Source organism: Mastomys coucha, unplaced genomic scaffold (assembly GCF_008632895.1).
Source record: "Mastomys coucha isolate ucsf_1 unplaced genomic scaffold, UCSF_Mcou_1 pScaffold1, whole genome shotgun sequence".
Classification (NCBI taxonomy): domain Eukaryota; kingdom Metazoa; phylum Chordata; class Mammalia; order Rodentia; family Muridae; genus Mastomys; species Mastomys coucha.
Window position 1 is genome coordinate 83,696,844 of NW_022196891.1, and position 27,756 is coordinate 83,724,599.

Below are 27,756 nucleotides of genomic sequence, written 5' to 3' on the forward strand. Positions count from 1 at the left end.
AAGAAAAAAGAAGAAAGAAAGAAAGGAAGGAAGGAAGAAAGAAATCTGTACTCTATCTCTGACTCTTTGAAGAAAAAAAAACAACCGTATATGACATTTTATTTTAGGAAGGCAGTTGGGAGCTCTTACAACTAAATGCGCCTTTTCTACAGACCTGCTATAATTATACACAGAGTCTGTTTTGAGATCCATTTCTCTAGGGTGTATGGGGCCTCTGGTTCCAGCAGCCATTCCTTCAAAGGACATCAAAACATTGTTTCAGTATCTACATATCTTCAGTATCTATGCATTCATGTCCATGCAGTCTAAGGGTAGTAGGGGTTGGTCACAGAGAGGGAGAGGCGAGACAGACCCATGAACTTCAATGGCATGTTCAGCATTCTAAATATCTGTCTTGTCGAGATGGAATCCTAAAAGCATTTTATGAATCTAGTATAATAAAGAGGGCAAACACAGAGGTGACAATATGTCTCCAGGCTTCAACCAGAGTATCTCATGAGGGTAAAGGGACATTAAAAAAATCATGCATGAACAGGTCTTGTACAGTGACCCCTGGGCTGTGTAGGAATTTGAATTGTGCCTCTTGGGAGAGACTCTCAGAAATGAGTTTTAAGAAGATGCCGGCTGAGGTCCACTACAGATCTGCCGTGGGCGCCATGATGCCATCACACAGAAATCAGTTCCCTCATCTCTAATAAGATATGGGGCAAGACTCTACCAACTGTGGCTGGCAAAGACCGGGCTATCTTTGATGTTCAAAGTTGGCACTCCTCTGCAGTAGCCAGGCTTGTTTGGAAAGAAGGTCCCTCAGTGGCTCCCACTGGCCAAGACCATTGCTATTCTGTACCTCTGACTCAAGGGGTTCTGCTGTAGCTCATGTGGCAGTGATAAGCCCTTCATCGAAAATCTTCCCAAGTCTCATGGCCAATGGGATGAAAGGTTTCTACATAGGACTGCTGTGTCTTGGGAATTCCTATTTGCTAAAATCGTGTTACTTGAGGAAAACTCCATAGCCTCATTATACCTGTGACCTTGAGATCACCTTAGAAGGCTCTAGCCATAGTTGAATATGACCATGCATGCTGAAAGTGTTGATTTTTTTTCTAAATGCAAAATGATAAATAGAGGCAAAAAATGGAGGCGAGGAATTATTACTGCCCTAAAACTTACTTTCATTGAACAAGGCTAAGCAGTGCACGCATCTTCAGAGGTCATCCCAATGAGAATATGGCAAAACAAAACAAACCCACTTCCATTGTTTTTCTTTTTCTTTTTTGTTTTCTTTATTTATTCAAGACAGGGTTTCTCTGTATATCCCTGGCTGTCCTGGATCTCACTCTGTAGACCAGGCTGGCCTCAAACTCAGAAATCCACCTGCCTCTGCCTCCCAAGTGCTGGGATTAAAGGCCCAGCCCACCCACTTCCATTTTTAATTACCTTCCCTCTCTTAACATCCAACAAACAGATAAAGTCTCAACACACCTAAAATACTCAGACAGACAGTTCTATCATGCTTATCTCTGTACCCTATGGCCCCAAACTACCTTTCCAGATGCAGGAGCATTCTGTTGCCTCCTCTCCACTCCCTTGGCAGCCCTGTACTGGGCTCTCTCCCCTCCTCTAAGCAGACCACATCACTTCCAACCTCCAGACTTTGCCAAGTCCTGCTGGGATGCCAATACGCCGGTCATTCTTCACCTAGAAAGCCTTTACATAAGAGAAATGCTGTCCGTCCACCCTTGAACGCTTGTCTCTTAGAGGGAGTATTTCTAGCTCTTTGAGAGCACATTCAGCTACTCCCTTGTGTTTTGACAGCATTTGTCATACGGAGTACAGAATACTGTTTAGGCGTTCACAGGGGTGGGCGAGGGTAACACTTCCTTCTTATTTATCATTATGAATTTAGCAAGTCCACTTACTTTTGAGAGCAGAGCCATTAGCTATTTGGATCTAACTAAAGCTTTGTAAAAATATTCCCCCAACTCACAGACTTCTGTATACAAGTCCTGTGTCCTCTTAACCACGAATCTTTTTAACATGACCATGTGTCAGAACTAAAACCAAAGGCTCTTCCCTTGGCTTCAGCAGACACCCTCGAGTCAGGGGAAGCAAATGATGATGTATCTTTAAGCCAAAACCTAACTACATTTGCTGTTAAGAACAACCCTAAGACTGACAAGAGTCAATAAATGTGAGCAAATGCTCAACAAGTCTAAGGTCATATGATTAACACTATTCTGGAAGCCAAAGAGGAGAGTTAAGTCTACCTTCAGCTGAAGTCAATTAAGTTTTTCCTATAAAGAACGATAGGAGAGGCTACAAGTCTCAAGGCAGTGGCAGTATGGGAAATCTTGTGGACAGGAGTCATTTATTTCTCTGCCCCAAGCCCCCATCAAAACTCTTGGGGATAGACGCATCTGCTTCACCACATATAACTGTTGGTATCAGGGACCTGTGGCAGATCTGAGCACGACACAGCAGAACAACTCTTAAGATACTACCCGCTCTTATGGGTACAAAAGTCATTGATGTGTGTGGGTGACATGGCTCAGCCTGTGCTAGGCCTGATGACTTGTCTGAGCCTCAGGGCCCACAAGAAATTCAGGTTGTTATTCCATGTGTACACTGTGGCATGTGAACACACACATGCGCGCGCATACACACACACATATGAGAGAGAGAGAGAGAGAGAGAGAGAGAGAGAGCACAAATTAATGAAGTTTTTCTTTTGCTTTTACAAAAGACTAATGACTGATTAGATCCCTCCAGCAAATGAAATTACCATCAGCACTTCTCACAGCTGAACACATGGACAAAACGCTTTCTTGGGAATAATCACCTTGTTTTTAACCTTTGTGTCATCTGGTTTCTCAGTTAAATGCCAGTGTGGGGGTAGAACAGACAGTGGATCAAAGTTTCTCACCTCCACCCTTCTGTTGACTGAAGAACTGGAGTTTACCATGAAGCAAGCCCCTGTTCAACCTCATAAAGCCAAAACAGATAACTGGTTGAAAAAGTGCCTCAAGTCTGCTTGTCTCCAAGCCCACAGCTTCAACTCTTCCCTGCCTCCACTATAAAGACGTGCTCTGTAGTGCTTCAAGGGATAAGAGTGGTAAAAGAAAAAAAGAAAATCCAAGAACAACTCAAGCTTAGCACAAGGAAGAGCCTTCTAACAGAGTACAGAAAGGACCAAAGCCACCCCGAGACCAGGCAGTGTCTCCAGTAGTGAGATTCAAGGGGAGAACGGAATAGCAGGTCACCTGTGACACAGTAGTCTGGGCTAGTCTTAATGGCTCCATCAGTCAAAGCGAAAACGGAGCCAGTTAGCATCTCGGTGTAAGGCGGAGCTTCTGAAAAGCCAATTTAGGTTTGGAAGGAGATGACATGAGATCCACATCGCGGTTCCCTCAGCTGGCCCTCTTTAGCCAAGACTACTGCCGTTTCCCATTCATAACTATCTGCTGAAGCAAGCACAGCGAAGAGACTTTACGCTTGGTTCTGACACGTGGATGCTAAACCCTTCACGGAAGATCTTCCAAGTCTCATAGCCAAGGGATCAAGGGTTTTGACCAAGGGCTGCTGCCTCTTAGGAGGAATTCCCACTGGCCTCTGAAGTCATGCAACACTGAAGAAGACTCGAGCTTGTGCTTGTCAACTGTGGGTCACTTCATAGGGCTCTAGCCAGAACCAAATAAGGCCATTCTCATGAAAGGAAGTAGTCTTGCTAATTCATATTGAACAAGCCATCCTCAGATGAGCATCTGACTATATATGTCCTTATCTAACTCTCTGGTCCCTAAATAACTTTTGAGTTTCATCTTCCAGTCTGCAGATAAGGCAACTGAGACTCAGAGAGAGACCAGAGACAGCCACCACAAAGTATCAGCAAAGGGACCAAAGGAGTAACACCCAGGTCCTGAACTCTCTCTCCTTCCCACTCACCACCACATGCGCCTCAAACTGGGAAGGGATTACTTCAGTGTGTAAAACCCTGCCTCTGTTGCAAGAGAGATAAGATCACTCTGTCATGGTTTCTAGGGATGACAGTGGGAATGCAGGGGAGCACTTCCTGCAAACCTCTCAAGTACCCGCCGTCCATTCTCAAATCCTAGTTTGTGGATCCTCCCCACAGATCATCTTCAAGTTCAAGAGCACCATAGTTCTTTTTTTTTTTTTTTAAGATTTATTTACTATCATAAATAAGTACACTGTAGCTGAGTTCAGACGCAGCAGAAGAGGGCGTCAGATCTCATTATGGGTGGCTGTGAGCCACCATGTGGTTGCTGGGATTTGAACTCAGAACCTTTGGAAGAGCAGTCGGTGCTCTTACCCGCTGAGCCATCTCTCCAGCCCAGCACCCTAGTTCTTAACAGACCAGATGTGAATTTCACCATGCACCCTTCTATGGTCAAAACCTACAGTATGTACGAACTGAACTGCCCAGGAACTTTAAAGTTAGGTGAATTAAATAAGTGTTTAGTTGGTCCCTGGGAGGCTAGTTTCAGTAGCTGAGTCTGAAGGACTCTCCCAGGGTAATCCTGTCTTCATTACTATTTTACAAGTCAGGGAACTAAGGCTCAGGACTAAGGCTTAGGAGAGTAAGGCAGTTCTGCTAGCTTGCACTGAGCCACACTGTGAACTACACAACTCCATTTTAAAAACTGCCAAAGGCCTGGAGCTCACCTTTTTTCTCTGTCCTGCTACAACATCCTCTCAGTCTCTGAAGCAACAGCCTTTGGTGGGATCCCTTTACCTTAAACCTCCTTCCGTTCCTTCATGGGCTTTCCTGGCTCCAAAGTCCTGGCTTACACCGCAGTACCACCCTGCCTGAACTAAACATATCAGAGACCACACAGCTAGTAGGTGGTGGAGCCAGAAAAGCACTGGTTTATAGTACACTGTCAGGCCCTCACTTTAAGATTCAGGTAGAATTTATTACCCAAAACTGTTATAGGTGCTTGCTGTTCTAAAAGGTCGAATTCCCAGCACCCACATCTGGCAGCTCTCAACCACCTGTAACTGCAGCTCAAGGGATCTGACTTCCTCTTCCAGCCTCCATGGCACTGATCTGAAGTACACATAGACATACACACACACACACATACATACACACACACACACACACATACATACACACACACACACACACACACAGACATACACACACACATACACACACAGACACACACACAGACATGTACACATAGACATACACATACACACACACACACACACATACATACATACACACACACACACACAGACATACACACACATACACACACATACACACACACAGACACACACAGACACACACACAGACATACACACACACAGACACACACACACAGACACACACCACAGACACACAGATATACACACACACATATACACACAGACACACACACACAGACATACACACACACATACACACACAGACACACAGACACACACAGACACAGACACACACACATAGACACACACAGACACACACATACACACATAGACACACACACAGACACACACAGACACACACACACAGACATACACACGGACACACACAGACACATATACACATATACATATTCACACATACACACACACTTAAATGTTTTTAAGAGAGAGACTAGACTGCATTTGATGTGCTTGTCTATCTATTACTTTCAAATATCCCATGAACCGCTAACGCTTTTCTACTGTGCTGGTCTCATTGTCTTGAGTCTACTTCAATACACACAGCTACCTGGAATACTTCCTTATGAAAGAAAAGAACCTCCAGTCCTATAAAACAATGAATTATAAAAACAAAGTTCATTAAAAATAAGACACATACCCAATGTTCAAGGCATTCAAAATACTTATGATGCTTAACGCCATTCTCTCCCGCTCCCATCTCACCACCTTCCCCTGGGGCTAGGGATGGATCTCAGGGCTTTGCCCATGCTGGGCAAGAGCTCTATCACTGAGCCACATCCCCCAACCCTTCTTTTTCTTCTTTTTAATGAATCAACATGTTATGGAAGGGGAGTGACTGAATTGCCATATGTCATGTAAATGACCTTTCCATAAGCTTTCTGTCCATCTCATTGCTAGAGAGCTGTTAAACATACCACAGAGATTGCGCAAATGCTATACTCGGAGGTGTGGGAAGGGGTACAAAGGCAGGCGTGAAAAAGCACACCTGTGATGCACAGTGACTCTGAGGGTCAGAATTCGGGGCTTTCCCCCAATACATGTCCAAGCTGCACCTTTCCTGGTGGGGAAACTCAAAGGCGGTGCTTCCTACTTGCAATAGCCTCCATGGAAATTTCTTCAGAAGTCGCTGGCTGATTCTACTGCAACTTCGAACTTCGTAATTCCTGACTCATGTCCTGTGTCCCACATCTTGTGAGTCCCCTACACAACAGCTGGGGTTAAACCTTTTAATTAAAAAGGAAAAAGAAAGAAACAAAAACACCTCCAGCATTCATGATTGTCGAGTGGATACACAGCTCAAACAAGGAGTGCCAATTCTTGGGGATTCCTAACTAGATGTCCAATGCCAAAAGAGGCCACATGCTGTGCCTGTGAGACACGCCCACGCCCACACACAGACATACACACATCACACACAGACACACTCATCACACCACACACTCACATCAAACACACACACACACACACACACACACAGAACTTTTGGAAGGCCAGTCAGCAATCACGCTTGGAGACTTTTGTCCTTGTCTTTGTTAATGTAGACTGCTATTGCACTAGGAGGGGCATTTCGAGAGATTCAAGTTTTACGGCCTTGCCTCTGGGGCCATTAGCAGAGTCGCTTGGAAAACACCTGTTCCAGTGCATGCTGACCAGCTGGGATTTCAAAATCCACCAGAATTGAGCCCATTCATGCAATCACATTGGACTGGGTGATGGACTCCTCAGTGTGTCACAGACGCCTGTTTCATAAAGTTGAGATGAGTAAGTAAAAGAGAAAACGCATGGCCTGTGCCTTACACCACAGTGTTTGCAACTGGACAGAAGAGTAGAGAACGCTGTGGTGCCTGAGGATGACCTGAGCCTTGCTCTAAGAACAGGGACTGATGGCTTTATGAATTTGTCTTCTAAAAACCAGTCTACTCTACCCAAAGGGCAGTGCTTCGTTTCGAGCCAGCCACTTTAACCTCTCTTTTACCCGGACATTTCCAATTGTGGAAAATCATCCTTTGGGTTTGGTCCCCAGATCCCAATGTTCACAGGACACAGTGGCACTTTGAGGCCAGGCAGGGGGAAAACCTGATTGTCCACAGAGAAAAACCCTGACTCCTGCTTTACTAAAGAAGTTCGAGCGGTTGCTTAGAAACAGCCGCCCAGTCGGTGGTGGCCATCCGGGACCTTTGTGAATGCAGCCCTGCTGTGCCCAAATGTGTGTCTTGGAGCACATCTCGTCTATGCTAGGGATGACTGTTCTTCCATGGACACCACTCACCAAAAAGCTTCACTTCACACCTTTCCTTCTAGAATTTTCCACCTCTAGCTAAAAATACTGCTTTTGGGGGCGAGACTCAACCAAAGCAGAACCTTCTGAGGAAAAAGGACTGGTAGCTGCATAAAGGACTCCTGCAAGGGGCCTGGGGGAGTGAGGCCTTTCTGTTTGTGTTTCCAGCCTCTTTGGACGACAGCCTTGGCACTGCAGGGGGTGGAGGGGCTCCTGAGGACCTTGCCTGGCAGGAATTAAGGCTGCATTCTCACAAAAAAACATCAAAGTGAATGTGTGGTTATTTTGTGAGTCAATTAAGGGTGACAATGGCAACTCAACCTGCTGGGTACCTCCTAACCTTAGGTCACCAGGTAAAGGGATGAGAGTTATCTGGGACAAGGCACGCACACTCCTCTGGCACCTAGGGATTTCTTCAATCGGAAACTAATTCTGCCCTGCTCTAGTCTCAATTGCCCCTCTGCATGTGTATATTCCCATGTACGTTGCACCCATGCTTTCGTGCACACGCATGCACATTCACGCACAGGCAGGCACATGTATGGCCCTCATACACATGCACACGCATACACTTATGCACACATACACACACACACATGCACACATATACACACACACATATACAGATAGACAGAGGGACACACCTACTGAAAAGATCTCATTTGGAAGCTCTTACAGACTTAGTGGTCAAGGAAAACTTCTAAAACGCTGCCTCAAATCCCACAATCACTTTAAATAAGAAAAATATTTTGTGTGTGTAGATTGTGTATAAGTGTGCACATCTGTATGTGATAATGTACACACACACATGTCCACATGGACCACAGAGCATGTATATAGGTTGGAGGACAACATGTAGAAGCCGTTGTCTCTTTTCTTTCACCCATGTGGACCTGGGGACGCAGCTCAGGTGGGCAAGCTTGGTAGCATGTGCGTTTACTCACTGAGCCGTCTTGCTTGCCCTCGAACCTACTCTCCTTCAGGGATGTCATAGAGATCCCAGCTGGCCCAGACTTCCAGGGTTTGTCTGCAACCCTGTCGTTGGTACCAAGTGAAGACTTAAAGAGACTTAAGGTTTGGGATTCAGCACACATGGATTCTAGCCGCAGCTCTCCCACATACCAGTGTGGCCTTTAACAAACGACTTAACCTTTTACTTAGTTTCCAGGAATGAAAGACCATAACTTCTGACTCCTGGGATGGTTAAAGAAAAGAAAAGAATGGAAGACAAGACATGGTGGGTTCCTGGGCCTGTTTGGCTCTGCTGGACGTGTTATTAGCTGGCCATATAGCAGCTGTGCCAACATATTAACTAGGGACCTTAGAACAGCACATGGTTAACGGTGGGTCATACATGTGACTCGGCTGTCCTTTCCTCATGAGCAGAGAAAGAGATAGCAGAATCTACCTTAGAGAGGGTGAGGATAAAGTAGAAGCATCAAAGCAAAATAGTCAACGCTGCGCCTGGCAAGTGATGAGCACCCCAGGGTTTCACCGCTGTTATTTCTTCCTAGATGGCGGGGTAGGGGGTGGGGGGTGGTGGGGGTGGGGGGTTGCCGGAGAAGGGGTTGTTTGTGGTAAGCCTTGGTTGACTTTCCCAGGTAACCCTCCATCCAAATACGCCTCTGATTGTGGAGCCCATGCCCAGCACCTAAGCTAGTCAGTCTCCACTCTTCATCTTAGGGGGAAAAATGTGTTAAATATTACACTTGCAAGGTGACAGGCCTGGAATGCTCGGCATCTGAGGCGGAGCTCAGCAGTGTCTTGGCACCGAGACACACACACACACACACACACACACACACACACACTCTGTAGCCTGAGGCCAAACTACGTTTGGCCACTTTGTGCAGTTCAAATAAAGATACTGAAAATCTTCTAGTTTATGAGCATTGCTAATCAGAGGATTTAACATATATATATGTATATATATATATATATATACATATATATATATACACATACATACACACACATATATATATACTTATATATACACACACGCACACACATGCTCTCATTAGAAGCCTTTATATATATATGTATATATACACATATTTATATCATATATACTAAGCATATATGTATATATACATATATACATATAATACATATATATATATACATATATGTATATACACATATTTATATCATATATATACTAAGTATATATGTATATAATATATATATACTAAGTATATATGTATATAATATATATATATAAAGGCTCTTAACAAGAATTTTGCATATCAGCTGTCTCTTTTCAGTTTAATACCCTAGCATATTCAATGTACTCTGATTGGAAATTTTAGGTCAAAATGAATCTATTTCTAGACAGGAATCTCTTTCTTGGAGTAACCAGACCTAGGCAATTTTCTCCCAAGGGTTTATGATCTGATTACATTAATGATATTGGAGCTTTGGGTGACACAATTAGACTTGAGCTTCCCCTTAATGGGAGTGAGAGACAGTGGTATCTTCAGTAGGTGGGTGGGTGTCATGGTTCTGCCACTTAATCATCTGAAAAGGTAGTTTAGCCTCTCTCTGCCTTGGTTTCTTCAAATGAGAAATGGAGAAAATACAAATCTCATGACTGCCAGAATCAAGTGAATCAAAGTCTCCCAAAATGCTGGCCACCGGAAGCTCGCCTAAGTATCGTTGTCACTGCCGAGCCGGTTCTAGGCAAAGGGGAACTGGTTCCTTAAAGAAGAGCTTTAGATGCAATGGGGCGTTTCTTCCTCTTTCATCAAAGAGACTAAAGGTACATGAGTAAAGGTATAAATGACATTGTAGACCAGTTTGTAAGCATTCGTCCTGGTCTTCTCCAACATAGATGTCATAATAGCTAGACTCTAAACACACACACACACACACACAACACACACATATATACACAACACACATACACACAGACAACACACACACATACAACACACATACACACACATGCACACAACACACATACACACACACACACAACACACACACACACACACACACAAATAGAAACAGATGAAGGTCCTTCCACGGCTCCCCTTTCCGCACCTTCCATTTTGCCTCATTTTGCCTCACCCATCCCTCCCCAGGTAGTCAGAACTTGTTCCCTAGCAGGTAAGGAAAACGTAGGGAAACCATATGTGTTTCTAATGAGCTACACAGAGGTGGTGACCAGGGAAGGCCCAAGCTCAGCCCTTGTTTTAATGAAGATGTGGGAAGAGGCCAGAGCAGCTTTTCATTCAGTGAGACCTTCAGGAGGTTGTAGGATGCATCTTTTCCTTCCTGTTATCCCGAGAGTAGACCTTTCCCTGAACCCAGCCTCCCACATAGGTAGTGGGTAGGTCTCAGCTTCCCAGGGGTCCTAGGCAGAGAAGCAGGGGGGCAGAAAAGAGTACGACTTCTATTCTTTACTTGAAGAAGGGTCCGCACCTCCCAGAGTGACATAATATTAGAAGCACTGGGCTGAGTGAATCACGGTGCTGACATGGGGTGGGGGTGGGGAGGGATGTCCTTGTGGTTAACCACATTTTACTGGGGATTTTTATTGATTGCTGTTGTATTGAAAGAGACATGACTCAAAGGTACCATATCCACAGTCTCTCAAAGCACTGGGTTCTGGTGGGATTCGGCGGCTGTGGAGGTCAAAACCCGCAGTGTGGGGTGGGAAGAAGCTTGCCGATGTCATAGTTATCTGCTGCTGAAGAGCCTGCCTCCCCTTCCTTCCTTTCTTTGTGGCTGTGGCTGTGGCTGATTCGGGCTCTCTAAACCCAAGGGATGTTTCTCCTCACAGGTTGGCTTTATCTGCCAGCTCACCTCTCCTGTATGTTCACATTGTGCTGAGCCTATAAATCCATTTTGTATTTTTTTTTTAAACATAGCTGTGTTGTGTGTCATTGTTCCTTTACAAGTCTATCTCAAAAAAAAAAAAAAATGGAATAGCAACTGCTTGAAGGCAGGGCTAATAAAACTGTAACATCATAATGAATAAAAATTCTGCAGTCAGCTAGGCCAGACAGGTTCCTTTCCTCATAGGGGCCCCGGGTGCAATGGCCACAAACAGCAGCCTCCTTGAGAGTGTGTGCAGCCTGCGGCCTAGGTGGACTGCCCTCGGGGACCTTGGAGACAGTTTAAAGGCGGATGTTCACATCTCTGATCTCACTGGCAGGTATGTAAGGTATTCAGGAAGCCCCAGGGCACTGTGACCAGGATTCACACAGGCCAGGTCAGCCTGTCCATCTGCAACAATAAGAAGCAGGCAGCCTAGGCCCTGAGAAAAGCCACGTTCAAGTCCCCCGGCTGCCTCAAGATCCACATCTCAGAGTGAGGCTTCACCCAGTGTAAAGCACATGGGTCTGAAGACACACAGTAGCTAAGAGGAGAACCATCCACCATGGCTGTGGGGTCAAACACATCCACAGTCAAACCACGGTTCCCTTGGATGAGAGGCGGATCTTGTACACCCCTTAGGGCTTCGCGGTGCTCTCGTACACCCCGCCAAATCATATTCAGTAATAAACCCCACATCCTGGAAAGAGCGAGAGCAGCAGCAGGGACAGTCCGAGGATCTAAAATAGACCATCCGAGAAGGGACTCGCCCACTCTCTTGTCTACAGGCCTTGAGATGCCTGGACTTTTGCATCTTCCTGCTTGAGGGCCTGTTTTCCCTGTCGAACAAAGTGGTCTTCCCACAATGCCATGCGTGCCTGGTGACAATGAACTGAATAGATGAGATAAAATGTTCCAGGTGGTGACTTTCAGGGGCAAACAGTGAAGACCTTAGAATGAGATGTTGAAGGGGTAAGATAGTTAATTTGCTATCCACTTAGGGGCTGGGACAGGAGTAGCGGCGGGGAGGAGGTGGCTCTGGGAAGTGAGAGCCATTGTTGGCTAGCATCAGGACCTCAGTTCCCTTCCTAGCACCTGTGTAAAAGAGCTGGGTGTGGTATGGCTGCACAGACCTGTAACCCGGTAACCCCTACAGGGAAGTGGACCTAGGAAGGTGGCCAGCAGCTTCAGCCTTAGTGAAAGATCCTATCTCAAGGGAAGAAGGAAGGGATAGAAGAAAATACCCAAGGTCCTCCTCTGGCCTCTATACACACGCAAAAAGCATATACACACAAATTATACACCAAATGCACACATGCACACATGCGCACACACACACACACACACACACACACACACATGCACATACACACACACACACACACACACACACACACACACAGTTTAAAAACATAGGTTATCTACTTTGAGAAAGCCTTGCTCATTCATAGTCCTTTCAGGGGAGCTCTCTGTTTCCTGCCCATCCAAGGAATACCACTACTCTACCCTATTCAGGGCTTTGACCAGTTTTTCTGAGGAAGCTGGAGTGGAAGTGGTGGAAGCTCACCTCTTCTCTTCTCTACGGACACACCTTTAAGTGGACACAGTCCTATCTCTGAGTAGCTATGACACTTGTGTGGCAGAGTTCAGGAGCTCACTCCTCCTGCCTAACTGAACGTCTAAAACCCCATGCTCAGACGCTCTTCATCCACCTTGCCTGGTAGCTGCTGGGCCTTCTGGGATTTCTGAATTTGGCTGTCTTTAGATACTTTGTATTTCTAAGCAGTGTGTCTGTAACATTCTTCTACTTTCATGGAAACTTGGCCTGCTCTCTGCTTTTCTGTACCTTGAGGTGGCATTGCTCACACCTCTCAGGGTGTATGTCAATGGTGGTGTGGTCCTAAAAACATGAGCTGTCACTCCTACTTTTTCAATAGAATTCTCACAACAGAAAAGCAAGAAAGTTAAGGGTTTCAACAGCGGCCAGAAAAATGAATAAAAGAAGGGAGATTTGGCCAGCCCCTACAAGGGGCAAAGCACTGTGAATTAGATCACTCTCTTCTTTAAAATTCATTAAAAAGTGAAGTTTAAGAAAAAAATTCTCCTTTAAAGAGAAGAAAGTGAGGTTCTGAAAGGGGAACAGGCTTGCTGGATTTTAACCTGGTCTCTCCACGAAGAGCCTGTATTTTCTTGCCACTAGTTCATAATTTAATTGTCACATTCGAGACAACTGTCACTCAGAAGTTGAGTCCCCTTCTCAGCTTATTGATGGCAGCTTGGGGGTCAACCAACGAAACAAAACACTAGCATCTTCCAAGACGAACTAGAAGGACCACCTTCCATTCCACAAAGCAAAAGTGAGGGAGTCCCACTGCAGACACTCATCTGTCTAGACAGATGACTAAACAGGGGTCCCTCCAGGGTTAGACTTGAATTTCCTCCATTCAGCCTGTTGGATATTTAGCAATAAAAAAAAAAAAATTAAAAGGAAAGAAAAAAAAAACCCTCTATTTAAAAGCTGCAGTCTGCTCTAACCCCTCCTCCACCACTGAGAGAGTAGTTTAAAAGTCATTTCAACACAGGCTACATGTGGTAAAAGTCTCAAGCAGAAGTCAGATTGAGACAAAGGAGGCCCTAGAAATACTCTCATGACGTCTGGCTACAGATACAAGAACACGGGCCCCGAGTGTCCCTTTATAGCCCTCGTGACAGCAGCTTGAACTCTCTGAGGGAGTCTCACCCAGGTATTCCTGCAACTAGGGATGAGAAGCCTCCACAGGACAGGCAGCTCCCACTCTTGTCGCTCTGCTCCTTCTGTACCCCAGGGATGCTGAACTTCCCCCAGCTTATAGAAAGAAAAATACTACATAGGTTTTTTTTTTCTTTGAAAACAAGCATGGGGATTTTGACTGTGATTATACACAATCTATGAATGGCTTTTGGTGGGATGGTCATTCCACAATATCAAACAATCACAAGTACAGGAGATCTTTCTATTGTCTAGCATCTTCCTTAATTTCTTTTTTCTTTCTTTCTTTCTTCCTTCCTTTCTTTCTCTTTTTTTTGGGGGGGGGAGTTCTATAGTTCTCACTGTAGAGGTCCTTCACCTCCTTTGTTAGGGCTCCCCCAAGGTAATTTTTTCGAAGCCATCACAAATAGGAGCGTTTCCCCAATTTCTTTCTCAGTGTGTTTATCTTTAGTATGTAGAAAGATTATTGATTTCTTATATGCTAAGTCTGTATCCTGCCTTTTTGTTGAAAGTATTAACTCTGACAAAATGTCTAACTGCCTTCTAAATATTTATGTGTATGCCTATAGACAAATATTACTCTCGTAAACAGAGAAGAGTTTCTGCCCATTGAACAGGAGTGAATACAGAGAGGCCCTTGGCTATACATGGGATGGGGATGCATGATTACTGAGAGCTAAGCCCCACCTAAGATATTTGTACCATGTCCTCTACGGCTCGGGGACAGTTCAGGGAATGGGACAGAAAGAATGTAAGAATGGAGAGACAGGGAGAAGAGTTGGAAAAGTCTACCTCCGGGTTAGACGCTGCCAGGACAATCACGCTCACCACAGCTGTATGCCCACACAAAACCGGGCCTATCATCAACAGCTGGGCATGGAAAGGGGAGGAGGGAAGGCCCTACCTGCCACTGTTGAGCCATCTGCTGACAGAGTCAGGGGGAGGGGGGATCATTGCCTTCGGCTTTGTACACACTGGTGACACTATTGGGCCTTGGTTAAACTAAGTAGGTTATAAAACACAGTGAAAAATCATGAACCTGGGAGGTGAGGGAGAGTACAGGGCAGAGAATAATTAGACTACGTCATATACGTGTATAAAATGGCAGATAAGGAAATTAATCAAAGAAAGAAAAATACAACATGGAGGGGGAAGTCAGCATGCCTTTGTCAACACAGAGAGGTGTAAACGCAGGCTGGTGGCAGTCAGTTTTGTTTTGTTTTGTTTATTTTCTTCTTTTCTTTTTCCCTTTTTTTTCTTTTTTTCTTTTTTTTTTTTTGAGACAGGGTTTCTCTGTATAGCCCTGGCTGTCCTGGAACTCACTCTGTAGACCAGGCTGGCCTGGAACTCAGAAATCCACCTGCCTCTGCCTCCCAAGTGCTGGGATTAAAGGCGTGCACCACCACCTCTGGCTGCTTTGTTTATTTTAAAGCCTATTAATTAATACTGCTATACTTAGGGGAAACAGTGGGCCTCCTGATAGGCAATTAGGAACTGGCCAGTCTGCCTCTCAGAGAAATGTAACTAAATGTAACTAAAGGCCGCCCTCCCTCTCTCTTTCTCAGAAACCCTCAGCATGATGCACACACAGTGCCTTTTCTATTATGGCGCATAGTTGCAGAACTCTGTCCCGGTCTCATTTAACAAATATTTATTGGGCTCCTGAATCTGCCGCATTCCTTCCCATGTGTGGGGATTGACAGGCTTGGCAGGAAACTGCTATGGAAATTTTTGAGTCCTACTGGTTGATCGGCTCTGGTAGGATCCTAATCTTTCAGCAGGTATTAGAGAATCAATGCACTCTTTAAGTGAGTTGGGAGTGCTGAAATTTACCAGGCTGAAAACAAAACAAGGAGGAAACAAAATAAAAAAACCAAACAAACAAAAAGCCATGACCGTTGTCTGCACAAAGGACTGTGTATGGCACACCATAATTATTGACCAGCCTAGGGAGAATGATAACACAGTTGGCATGCATCTCATGTTTTTGCTCTTCAAAGAAAGCGCGTGGAGCCCCTGCTTCCCCCTGATGTCAGTGTGTTGGACCCATGGGTGTCACAAGCTTCTAAGAGAGATAGATTGTATCTAAGAAACTAAAAAGAGAGAACACATCTTTCTCTTTGCTGGAAAAGAACAGCTTCCTTGTACATGAGACACACATGGCTCCCAGCCCTTGGAGTCTGTCTCTCTGTCATCTCACTCCCATAAATAAAATCTCACTTAAATTTGAAGTTTATCCCTTAAGGGAGAGCTGCCTCTTGACTCACACAGCCTCAGTTCATGCTCTGGCTCTGCCATGTATCTTCTGGGTGACTATGGGAAAATGACACACGATATCTGTAAGCCACTACTACTTCCTGCCCTATAAGACTGAATAATCTCGGTTACATACCGGGCCAAAGCAGTCCTTAGCCTAGGTCCCGACTAATTAGCTACTATTAGAAACATCATTCCTAGTTTGTTGTGTGTATAGGTGCATACCTGGGTGTGTATCTTCATGGGTGCACATGTATGTATGAGCAGGTAGAACACAGAAGACAACCTGGGCGTCATTCCTAGCTTGCTGTCCATGTTTTTATTTGACACAAGTAAGTTCTCTCACTGGCCAGGAACTTACCAAGTAGGCTTAGTTGGCTACAGTGAGTGTAGGGATTGCTTCTCTTCCTCCAGCCCCAGCAAGCTCAAGCACTACCCCCACCCCTCCCCTGTCTCCAGAGTTAGGATTACAAGCACATTGCACAGACCTGGCTTTTTTTTTTTTTTTTTTTGGTTTTCGAGACAGGGTTTCTCTGTGTAGCCCTGGCTGTCCTGGAACTCACTCTGTAGACCAGGTTGGCCTCGAACTCAGAAATCCACCTGACTCTGCCTCCCAAGTGCTGGGATTAAAGGTGTGCGCCATCTCTGCCTGGCTCAGACCTGGCTTTATTATGTGGGTTCTGGAGATCAAACCGGAACCCTCATGCAAGCCCTTTACAGCCTGTGTGCTCTCTCCTGCCCTTATAATATTAGTAACGCAAGAATCCATTCTCTCCGTTCATCAACACTCCCACCCTACATCCCTCAAAATATAACGTAAATAGCTAGGCAGAACCAATAGGATTTATTTGAAGCAATAGGTATTCTCCACAAACAGGTTTCCGGACCACCTGGACAGCCTTTTGAAAGCTAAAGATTCTAAGTCCCTCCACGGATGACCTGGTCGGAGCGTCCCGAGCTGGTCTGTCCGTAGCCCAGGTGATGTAGGCTTCCCAGTTGATTTGGAGGTGCAGTCGGGGCTCAAACTCTGAACTAGCGCTACCACGCCAGGGCATGAGGGCTTTAACCTGGGGAGCTCAGACAGTCAGCACACCTGTAGGTAGTCATGTTAGTGACTCCCTCTGCTCAGTGTCTGGACAACAAACGCCTGTGCCTCCTAACAATGCTACTTACTACAGCTGATGACCCTTGAAGTCGCCATGGTCTCAGAGCCACAGGGGGCCACCTCCATGCCCCTCCCCACAAGGACAGTGGATGGAGTCAGTAGCAGTCAGTGTTGGGAGAACAATCGACAAGGACCAGAAAGACCCCTGCTGCTGCTGTGAGCACACACAGGGAGTCAGCTCCACTCTGGAGCAAAGACACAATCCAACTGAATATTAGAAAAATATGCTCTGACCATTTAGATTTCAGAAGGATCCAAAACCAATTTAGACTCCAGTCGGTGGACAAAGTTCACATTCAGCAAAACGACTCCAGCCGTTGCATCATACAACACAACAGGGCGATTCAGAAATACAGATGTCCAGCCATGTGCAAAACAATGCTTTCATTTTTTTTTTTTCTTCTCCTTCCCACCACTGACCCCGGGAGCAGGCTGGAAAAGCTTAGCATCTGTTGCTGCTAAGAATAGGCTGTGCGATGATTATTTACGAACTTGTAAGACATACGCTGCCTTGCTCACTCAGGGGTCCTCACAGCAGAGAGCTGTCATGCAATGGGGTGGGGGGGGGGGTCACACAGCAGCGGCCCTTTCAAGCCAGAGCTACTTACTTTCCAGTTTGCTCTCTGGGTACAGCAGGTGAGAGCCTGACTCTAAAATCTGTACCCGAAGTGTCACTGTCAGGAGACCAAAGTTCTAGAGAATAACATGATATGGGAAGCTTAAGACAGCATGGAGTCCGTGTAAGATATACAAGGAGCACATGTGGTTCTATCTCACGGACTTCGAAAGACTCAGAGCCTCAAAGATGATTAGCCAGCATCCTTGCTGTGGACAACCTCGACTACAGACACCTCTGGGCATGTCAGAACTAGGACAATTTAGGACCCTAAGGCGAAGGAAGTCATTGCTTTGGAGGTAAACCTATTTCAGCATTTTTCTGACAAACACAAATTACGTACACTTTATCAAGACATGCTTCAGCAACCTGGTACTTCCAACTATGCCTCTGATACCAGAAACACTTGTCTCAGTTGAGGGAACAAGCCACTATGGAAACAAAGGCAGGTGACGTGTACAGCTCTCTATCTTCGCAACTGTCAAGTCACTCACTTTTCAAAGCTATACAGACCACATTCATATCCGCCAGACAGAAAGTTTTCAACACTGGTGAAACCACCTCTTTTTCCCAACTCCTCTACCTACCCTGTGGTAGACAGCGTCACAGTGTCATTTGTTTAAAATGTTGACCACCCTCTTCTGTAAAACAATCCTCATGTTCCTCATCCTCTCCTTGGGCCCTTTTCTGACGCTACCAAAATCAGCCTTAGCCATGTAACTTGTGGAATAATGGGTAGGGACTGTCACCATGCCTAAGATAGGGTCCCTGAATGGAGATCTCCCAGAGCATCATATAGGTGACTCAGAAAACATACTATAACAATATGAATAATAGCTACATTTTTACTGTTGGCCACCGGAATTGACAGCAGAGCTTCTGAGGTTGACCTTGAGCTTATAGAGTGATAGTCTACTTCACAGAATCCAAACTACCATAGCACAGCATTGTGTGCATGTCTACAATCAATAGGCTAAATGCATCTTCTCAATGAGCCAACTTCGAAAAACAAGCCCTTTGTATAGCTCTCTAATTCTATTCTCCAGCCTCAGTCTTTCAAGACTCACAAGAGGAGCGCTCTTGTAGACACACTTCAGTTTTTTTCAAAGGCCCTGGGCAGCCTTCCTGCAGGCTGCTGCCGGACTCATCTCACAAGTTCACGGGGAAGGGTAAATCTGCTTCCAGAAAACATAAAACACTTCCTGTTGCGGCCAGGTGGCCAAACTACAAAGTACAATCCCAAAGGTCATCTTGCAGGTTTCAAATCCCATCCCCCTCTAGAAGCTGTCCTTTATCTCCCTAAGCCATTGGGTTTTTTTTTTTATTGGATATTTTCTTTATTTACATTTCAAATGTCATCCCCTTTCCCGATTTCCCCTTCCTCCAAGAAACATCCTATCATATCCTGCTTCTATGAGGGTGTTCCTCCACCCACCTACCCACTCCCACCTCCCCGCCTTCGATTCCCCTACACTGGGACATCTATCAAGCCTTTCTAGGAACAAGGACCTCTCCTTCCATTGGTGCATGACAAGGCCATCCTCTGCTACATATGCAGCTGGAGCCATGTGTGCTCCTTTGTTGATGGCTTAGTCCCTGGGAGCTCTTGGGCAAGAGGGGTCTGGTTGGTTGACACTGTTGTTCTTCCCGTGGGGTTGCAAACCCCTTCAACTCCTCAGTCCCTTCTCTAACTCCTCTATTAGGGACCCTGAGCTCAGTCCAGAGGTTGGCTGTCCCTAAGCCATGGTTAAGCAACACTTTTGGCCTCCGGGATGCCTTGCTTGACATCCATCACCTAGTGCTAGCTTTTGTCTGGCTGTTTGTTTTGGACTGCCTAAGTTCCTTACTCAGTTGTAGATTCTCTGAAAGCGGGGTCTGTACTAGTTAACCCTGCCAACTTGATACAGCCTAGAGTCATCTGAGAAGAGAAGCTCAGGGGAAGGAAAGTCTACAAGCCATTGCTTTGACTGGTGATTGGTGGAGGAGGGCCCAGACCACTGCGGGTGGCACTATCTGTAGGTCACCCTGGATTGTACAGGAAGACTAGCTGAACAGGAGCTGAGGAAGCGGACTTCCTTCGCCATTTCTGCTTCGGCCTCCTGCCTTGGGCTCTTGCCCTGTCTACCCTCAAGGGTGGACCGTTACCTGAAAGCCAGATAAACTCCTTCTTCCCTCAAGTTGCTTTTGGCCATGATGTTGTTACAGCAATAGAGAAGAAACTAGAATAGAGTCTATGCTATACTCCTACACTGGCCATCTGTAGACGCGATTGATCTTTCTTGTTCAGATAGAGGAATGAAAATCAACCTCCGAGCTTGAATTAGACAGCCAGATTTCTGGCCCAACAGAAATCTTTTTGGGGTGATTTTTCACGCTCCCTGCTTTAAGAACTGACTTTAATATTTAAACAAAGGCATTCTCATTTTTAATTTCTTCTATTGGACTAAGCTGGGCAGACCCAAAGATTTGATAGACTGGCTTTCTGCTTTGCAATGAAAGGTTGACTGTCATTCTTGGAGGCTAAGGCATGGCCACCTGTGAGTGATCTGTGTCCCTAGCCACTGAGTCAAAGCATATTAACTGAACATTACAACAAGCCTACACTCCTCCAAAAGCCACCGTTTCGAGTTTGTCAGTCCAGGATGGGAGACCTTGGGAGATATTTTCATGTACAGAAGGATGCCAGGATGGTTTCTGGTCAGAAGAGAAGGGAGTGAGTTTCTGATTACTCAAAATTGCTAATTAGAAGCAATCAGGGACAGCGAGGTGGCTCAATAGGTAAACGTCCTCACAACCAAGCCGGACAACCTGAGTTCAGTACCTGCTTCCACACAACAGAAGAGAGAGAACTGACTTCTACACTGGCCACATGCACACTTGTGGCACCTGCCCACCCCTCCCGCAACCCTACACTAACAGCAATAGCTTCCCCGAGCACATGCACAGATGTTCATGGCGCAGGAGCCTGTGCACACGATGTCATTATGGTACAGATTTACGTGGGAATGTCCTTGGAAATTCTCACTCCCGTGCCTTACAAAGATCTTGCTGGACTTCCATCTTCTGTCTGGGCTACTCTGTGCTCCATGCTCAGCTCAGCAGGCACAGTTAAACCTTTAGTAAAACCACCCTGGCCTCCAAGGACAGGCCGCAGATCTCCACTGGCCAACAGGATCCCACATGAGCCTTCCTTCATTGGCTTCTCCTAGATACTGATGATAACCCCAGGCTACGCCAGGTCCATCTGGTGGCTTCTTTTGCAGCTATGGCTTCTCTCCCAGACACTCTGCTCTCCTTCCAGGCCCCGCTTGAACATTACCTTCTTAAATAGCTCTCCCACACCCTGCCTGGGTGTGGAACTCTTACTCATCCCTCCATGCCCTTGCTCTCTTCTTGCCCACAGAGCGCTCGCACATTTATCAGACTGCACCTTTCTCCTTTACTCTATGCTACCGATTGACTTCTATCAGCAGGGTAAAGATCTCTAAAGGCAAGGGTTCGCTTCTGTGGTATCCACTTAGTGGCAACATCATGGCTACATTGGTGCCCAAAATAAAGCAGACCCCCCAATAAAGGCTGTGAAATAAGTTAGTGCCTCGTAAGGAAATCTCCTCTTTACTTTTTGTTTTACTATGACAGCTGTAAGCATTAGATGCTTGTTTTAGAACTCTCTCAATGACTGTAGTTTTTTCTATATTGTTATTTACTTATTATAAGTAAGTACACTGTAGCTGTCTTCAGACACCCCAGAAGAGGGCAATCAGAGCTCATTACGGATGGTTGTGAGCCACCATGTGGTTGCTGGGATTTGAACCCAGGACCTTCCGAAGAGTAGTCGGTGCGGTGCTCTTAACCACTGAGCCATCTCTCCAGCCCCTCCATGACTGTAGTTAATGTAGAGATATTTCCATTAAAAGATTGTGGAGCAAAATTAGCCCTCTCCACGATTCTCATGCCGCAGCAGTGAGGTAGGTCATGAGAGGAGAACTGGGCAGTTCTCTGAATAGCGTGGTAACTGAAAATGAAGTAAAAGCTGTGCTGAAATATTCCTACTGTAGGATAAGACTCAGAATCCTGGGTGGTTCAAGAATCACATCAGAATTCTGGGAGGCACGGTATTGCACAAGTCAGTGATTAATTCCCATCAGCTCTAACACCTTTGAGAAAAATATCACTTGGAAAGAGAAAGTGCAGTTACCGGAAGCAGCTTAGGTCGGATCAGACAGTGGAGTTTGCATTCTGTTGTTGGCCAGATCCTAACCTCCATGGAATGTGTCAGAATGAGAATTCAGGCCACAGTGAGGAGCCAGTGTTTTGACCAAACACCACCCTGGAGAATTATACATTAGCTTATGTCTATACCTGTCTTATATGCATTAAACATACTTTGGGGGCTGAAGAGATGGCTCAGTGGTTAAGGGTACTTGCTGCCCATACAGAGGAGCCAGGTTTGGTTCCCACTACCTACAGAGCAGCTCATAACTCCAGCTGCAAGATTAAAGACCCTCTTCTGGGCTTCCCGGGCACTGCATGTATATGCATGCAAGCAAAAGAAAAAGAAAAAGAAAATAGAAAACCTTATACAGAAAAAATAAAAAAAATAATCTCCTTCAGACCCCACAGTTGCCTGGTTAAAGGCACTTGAATGACAGGGATCTCTCCCCTGTCTGAATCCAAGAGGCCTCTGCTACCCCGCCATGTGCCTGAATCATTTCTCTGTACACTCAAAGCCTTTCCCTGTGGTGAATCCTGAGCAGGGGCTTTGCAGGACACTTTAGTCACAGCTCAACCTCAGTGTTTGCAGCTACGCTGAAAAACGGGAGGCAAACAGGGAGGGCTCTGGCTGGGCTGTGGGTCCAGGGGCCTCCCTTGCAGTACCAGCTGATCAAACAGAGGTCCTGCTGCATCTGAAGCCTGCCACGTGGGCCTCTGTGGGTAAACAGACCAGCGTCATCAGAGGGGCCACACAGCTGCCAACCTCAGTGATGTCAGGAGCACCTGCAGACTGTTTGCAAGCTCCCAGCAGCCCCCACTCAGTGCTTCTGACTCCACTGGTCTGGGACAAGCCCAGGGAAGCTGCCTTGGGGTATACAAACATGGGCTATGTTTTGGATGGCACCTTTAAGTCTTTTTTTTTTTTTTTTAAGATTTATTTATTTTATGTGTATGAATGTTTTGCCTACATGGACGTCTGAGCGTCGTGTCTATGTTTGGGATCATGGATGCCAGAAGAGGCTATCAGATCATCTGAAGTTGAATTATTGATAGCCATGAGCCACTACGGGGTTACCACGAACCAAAGCCGGGGCCTATGAGAGAGCAGCCAGGGCTCTGACTTCAGCCATCTCACCAGCTCTCATTGTTAAATCTTAATGGAGCCACAGAAATCCTTACATGGTGGGCGACTGTTCATCTGGGTATCCACAGAGAGCTCTGTTTCCCTAGTGTCCTGGATGATAGACATGGACCCCCGGCACCCAGCCACCTCTAGGACTGGGCACATCCAACCTTTTGACATTTGCAAAAGCGTGTTGCCATCTACAAATTTCGTCTCTGGGAACCACGCAAATGCTTTTTTTAAAATTTGCAAAAATCAAAACAAAACAAAACTCATATAAAGTTTTAAGTAAGTTTGTGTTGAGCTCCATCTGTAGCCATCCTGGGCTAGGTGGATCCCCGGGGGACGATGGGGAAGTGTTCTGCAAGATCACAGTCAGTGACAAGCGTGGGAAGGGAGACTGGCTGCTTCTTCTTCCAGGGCATTGTATTTGAAGCTGACAGATCAGCCCCATCACCAGTGCCAGACACCTAGATGTCACCAGCACTCAGGTTACAGGATAAAGAAAGGCAGAGATATCCCACCCTACTGCTGCTGGCTGCTCCCAGTGTCTCCTTGGAATGGGGAGACAGTTCAAACAAAGTGACAGGATGACTGTTGAGTTGATGAACACGGGCCAACTTCACTTAATATGTGTGTTCAAATCAAAGCACAGAGAGAAATCCATCTAGATCCTGGCTTGCCCAGCAGACTCTCACTGCAGTTTTACTCAGTTGCTATTTCTAAGAGCATGCATACACACACACACACACACACACACAGAGAGAGAGAGAGAGAGAGAGAGAGAGAGAGAAGCTCATACGAGGTCCTCATGACAGGGTCTCTTCCTTACTGGCCTGGAGCTCACCAATTGGGTTAGTTGGGCTGGCCAGTGAGGCCCAGGGATGCTCCTGTCTTCAACTCCCTGGATTACATGTGTGTGCCATCATACCTGGCAGTTTTACATGTGTTCTGGGACTGAACCTAGGTCCTCCTAAGTACAAGGCAAATACTTTACTGACTGAGCCACCCCTGTAAAGGGGTCTTAGCTGAAAGACCTGAAAGAGATTTGCCACGTGGGGTAGAAAAGCCACCTAGTATACAGGAAGCTCTGAAAGCCTACTCCCTGTATCTCTTGCTTCACCTTCAGAGATATTCAAGACAGGGGCAGCATCCCGGAGGATGCTGGAGTTTCGCATGTCTTATGCATTTAATGAAGAGGGAAGCTCCGGGTAATTACTAACTGAAAATACCTCCAACCAAATGTGAGAATGTAAAACAAAAAACTTGTCCAGGAACTGGGAAAGGGCTCAGACTGTTTGCTAGCTAGGACTCAGCCTGTTTGCTGGGCAGGAGAGTGGGAGGAAACTTCCACCGAGGTACTAGGTAAAAGACTTACACAATGAATGGGCTTGGGTTCCCGGAGAGAGCATAAGCATAAAGTGAGTTTGGAGCTTGTGGTTAGGGTGTAGAAGAGCCAGGTCACCCCCAAATTCCAGCGTCAGCCTCACTACCAGCCAGTTCTAGGAGAAGGACAAGAAACTCACTTCTCCACACTACAATTTCCAGAAGAAGAAGACAAAGAAGAGGAGGAGAGGAAGAAGAGGGGAAGGAAGAGGAAGGAGAAGAAAAGAAGAGGAAGCGGAAGGGAGGAGGAAGAGAAGGAGGAAGGAAGAAGAGGAGGAAGAGGAGGAGGAAAGAAGAAGAGGAAGAGGAGGAAGAGAAGAAAAGAAGAAGAGGGAGAAGAGGAAGGGAGGAGGAAGGAAGAAGAGGAAGATGAGGAAGAAGAAGAGGAAGAGGAAGAGGAGAAGAGGAGGAGGAGGAAGAGGAAGAGAAGGAGGAAGAGGAAGAGGAGGAGGAAGAGGAGAAAAGGAAACTGTCCCTGACCTTCTGATATTAACTCAGGTCTGAGGATGGATGTGTGACCTAGGCAATGGAGCTGTACAGAGAATTTGACCAAAGTTTGTCTTTACTCATTTGCTTCCATCCCCTCCCCCGCCCCACGACTCCCCAAACACCAGTCAGTGAATGGCAAGAAACAGCACGATTAACTCTTTGGTTTAGAGAATGGAATAAAATAAAAACAAATAACTGAGAAACCAGGTATAATCTGTCTCCCACAAGAGGTACCTCAGTGCAGATTGAACTAAACTAGCCACTGTGAGCCCTTCTATCAAAATAAAACCATCAACATATACTCTTAACAGAACAGGAGCCATTTTTTTTTTGGTACTAGAAAGCCTCAGCTGCAGCCACTGTATGTAACAGTAGTTCCTAAGGAGCAAGGCCAGGCATGGAGAGTTGCAAAATAGGTTCTTAAAGGAGCAGGCATCGGTCAGGGCAGGATAATCATCGCCCCTGTGCCTATGTGGATCCTCCACATACAACTCACGAGTCCTAACTTGGTCTTTTGCTTTTCTACCTGGGCATGGCTCAGAAATGACTCAGCCACTGAATTCCATGAGTGATGGCTTACTGAAATCTGATTTTCTGTAGACTCGTTGTCCAGAACACAGTATGCTTTCAATCAGTGCTAATGGGACCAATTGATGGTCCAAAGAGAAAGGAGTAGAGATCTGTGGTTCTGGTGACCCACATTCTAACATGTGGCTTGTAGCTGGTCTCCAGGCTCAGCTAGCTGAGGGCCCAATCTAGGACAATCCCTTTTTCTCATGCAACTCAGACATGTCAACAATGAAGGTCAGAGATGATGATGGCATTAACACAACTCTCCCAGAAGCCTCCCTCTATCACTCTGAAGGGCAGGGGCGTGGGGGTGGACCTTCTTTCACGATTCAGTACAAGAAGCATTTAATTGAACAGGTACAGTGTGTCAAAAATAGGAATGCAGATACAAACTCTGTAAAAGGGATCCCCTCTCCATTAACATTCAGGCCTTACTCCAGGGTCCTCCAGAAAATGGCCTCTGTGTGGATCAAAGGATCAATATTTTAAATCCCTGTGATCCCCGGCACACATAACTCACACCCCAGTCGTCATTCTTGCACATGGGGCAGCACGTCACTTCCAAGCTAGTCATCCATTCTTTTCATGACACTGACTAGAAAATCCCAGGCACTTTTGTGACTGCACCCCTACAAGCTGTTTCTCGAAACCCTGTCTCCCCTCTGACCAATTAATTCCCCACTGGAGACACATATAAAGGACTTGGTATCACCATGTCAAAGGAGGGATAAAATATACTCACCAAGGTACCCACAGAGCACCTGGGACTGTCTGGAGCAAAAGCTGCCCATTGAGCCAGAGGGTGTTGTAACAACTGGGCAGACAGCTAGGAGTTTTAAAAAGCAGTCATTAGCTAGTTTACTGAAGACATGCCCAGCCCAGAACTACACTAAGATTCCATGTAGAAAAGGGAACTGTTGGCTAGTCTTAACCATCCCCCCACCCCATCCCCCCAAACGGCAGGCGTCTGGTAACCAGGGAGGACACTCAACAGTCTGTCCGACTCTCAGCTCCCACCCTCGGTTTCTGGTCCCTGATCTCATGTCATGCCTTACCCGGCAGCCCACACTGCTCAACGCAATTGTCCCCTTAAGGTGCTCGAGTCGTGAGACAACAGTTTACAATTTGTCTACTGAGCTGGGGGAAGCTAATAGCTTGCATTAGACTAAAGAGGACTAGAAAAGGCCTGTACCTGCTTGGACAAAAGACGGCCTATCATTAAGAACAAAGCTTGCGCTTCTGTTTGGCTGGCCTAGATTTCACAGTTCTTAAAAAAACACCTGTCCTTATTTTATTTCCCCCCACATAGGAAAACCCTTTCACCTATGGGTCAGAAATCCAAGGGCCTGCTGGTTTGGAGCTGTGGACCTATGGTCTCAAATGCTGGCACATGTTGAAAGGGAGAGAGCTCAGCTGTCCTGACAGCTGAGGCCCTTACCCCTAACAGAGCAGCAGTCAGACTTAACTGCTGCCGCCTATTCTCAGAGACAAAACACACCAGAACAAAACAAAACAGAACAAATAAAACCAAAAAAGCCCTGGCCCCTGTATGCATGTCTACCGAAGGGTAGAGAAAGCACCAAGCTTCCCTGTTGCCAACAGGATTTTTTTTTTTTTTTGCATGGGGAGATACAGATTTCAATCTGTTGATTTCCCATAAATTTACCCATGCTTCTGTATACATGAGATGACAAACATGTCCTCCCCTGGACCCCGAGATGCTGTATTGTAAAGACTGACAGATAGAAGGCAATCTTGTGGTCCAGTCCTATTAGTTCTCTGGTTTGTGAAGTGATCGAAGCCTACATCCAAATCCGACATGGATGCAGTTCCGTTCCAGAGCTTCCCATGGGTTTAGAGTCCACATGCCTTCTGTTTGTAAGTCTGTGTG

General features: G+C 46.0%; 1 protein-coding gene and 1 non-coding gene across 2 annotated transcripts in view; one reads left to right on the forward strand and one right to left on the reverse strand.

The window, feature by feature from the left end:
- The window catches only part of Tgfb2 (transforming growth factor beta 2), an 84,058-nt gene that overhangs the window by 42,722 nt on the left and 13,580 nt on the right, over positions 1-27,756 (reverse strand). The window lies entirely within an intron of this gene.
- On the forward strand, positions 11,465-11,599 carry LOC116072091. Its single transcript, XR_004111311.1, has one exon. It is a non-coding gene; the product is annotated as a small nucleolar RNA SNORA70 (small nucleolar RNA).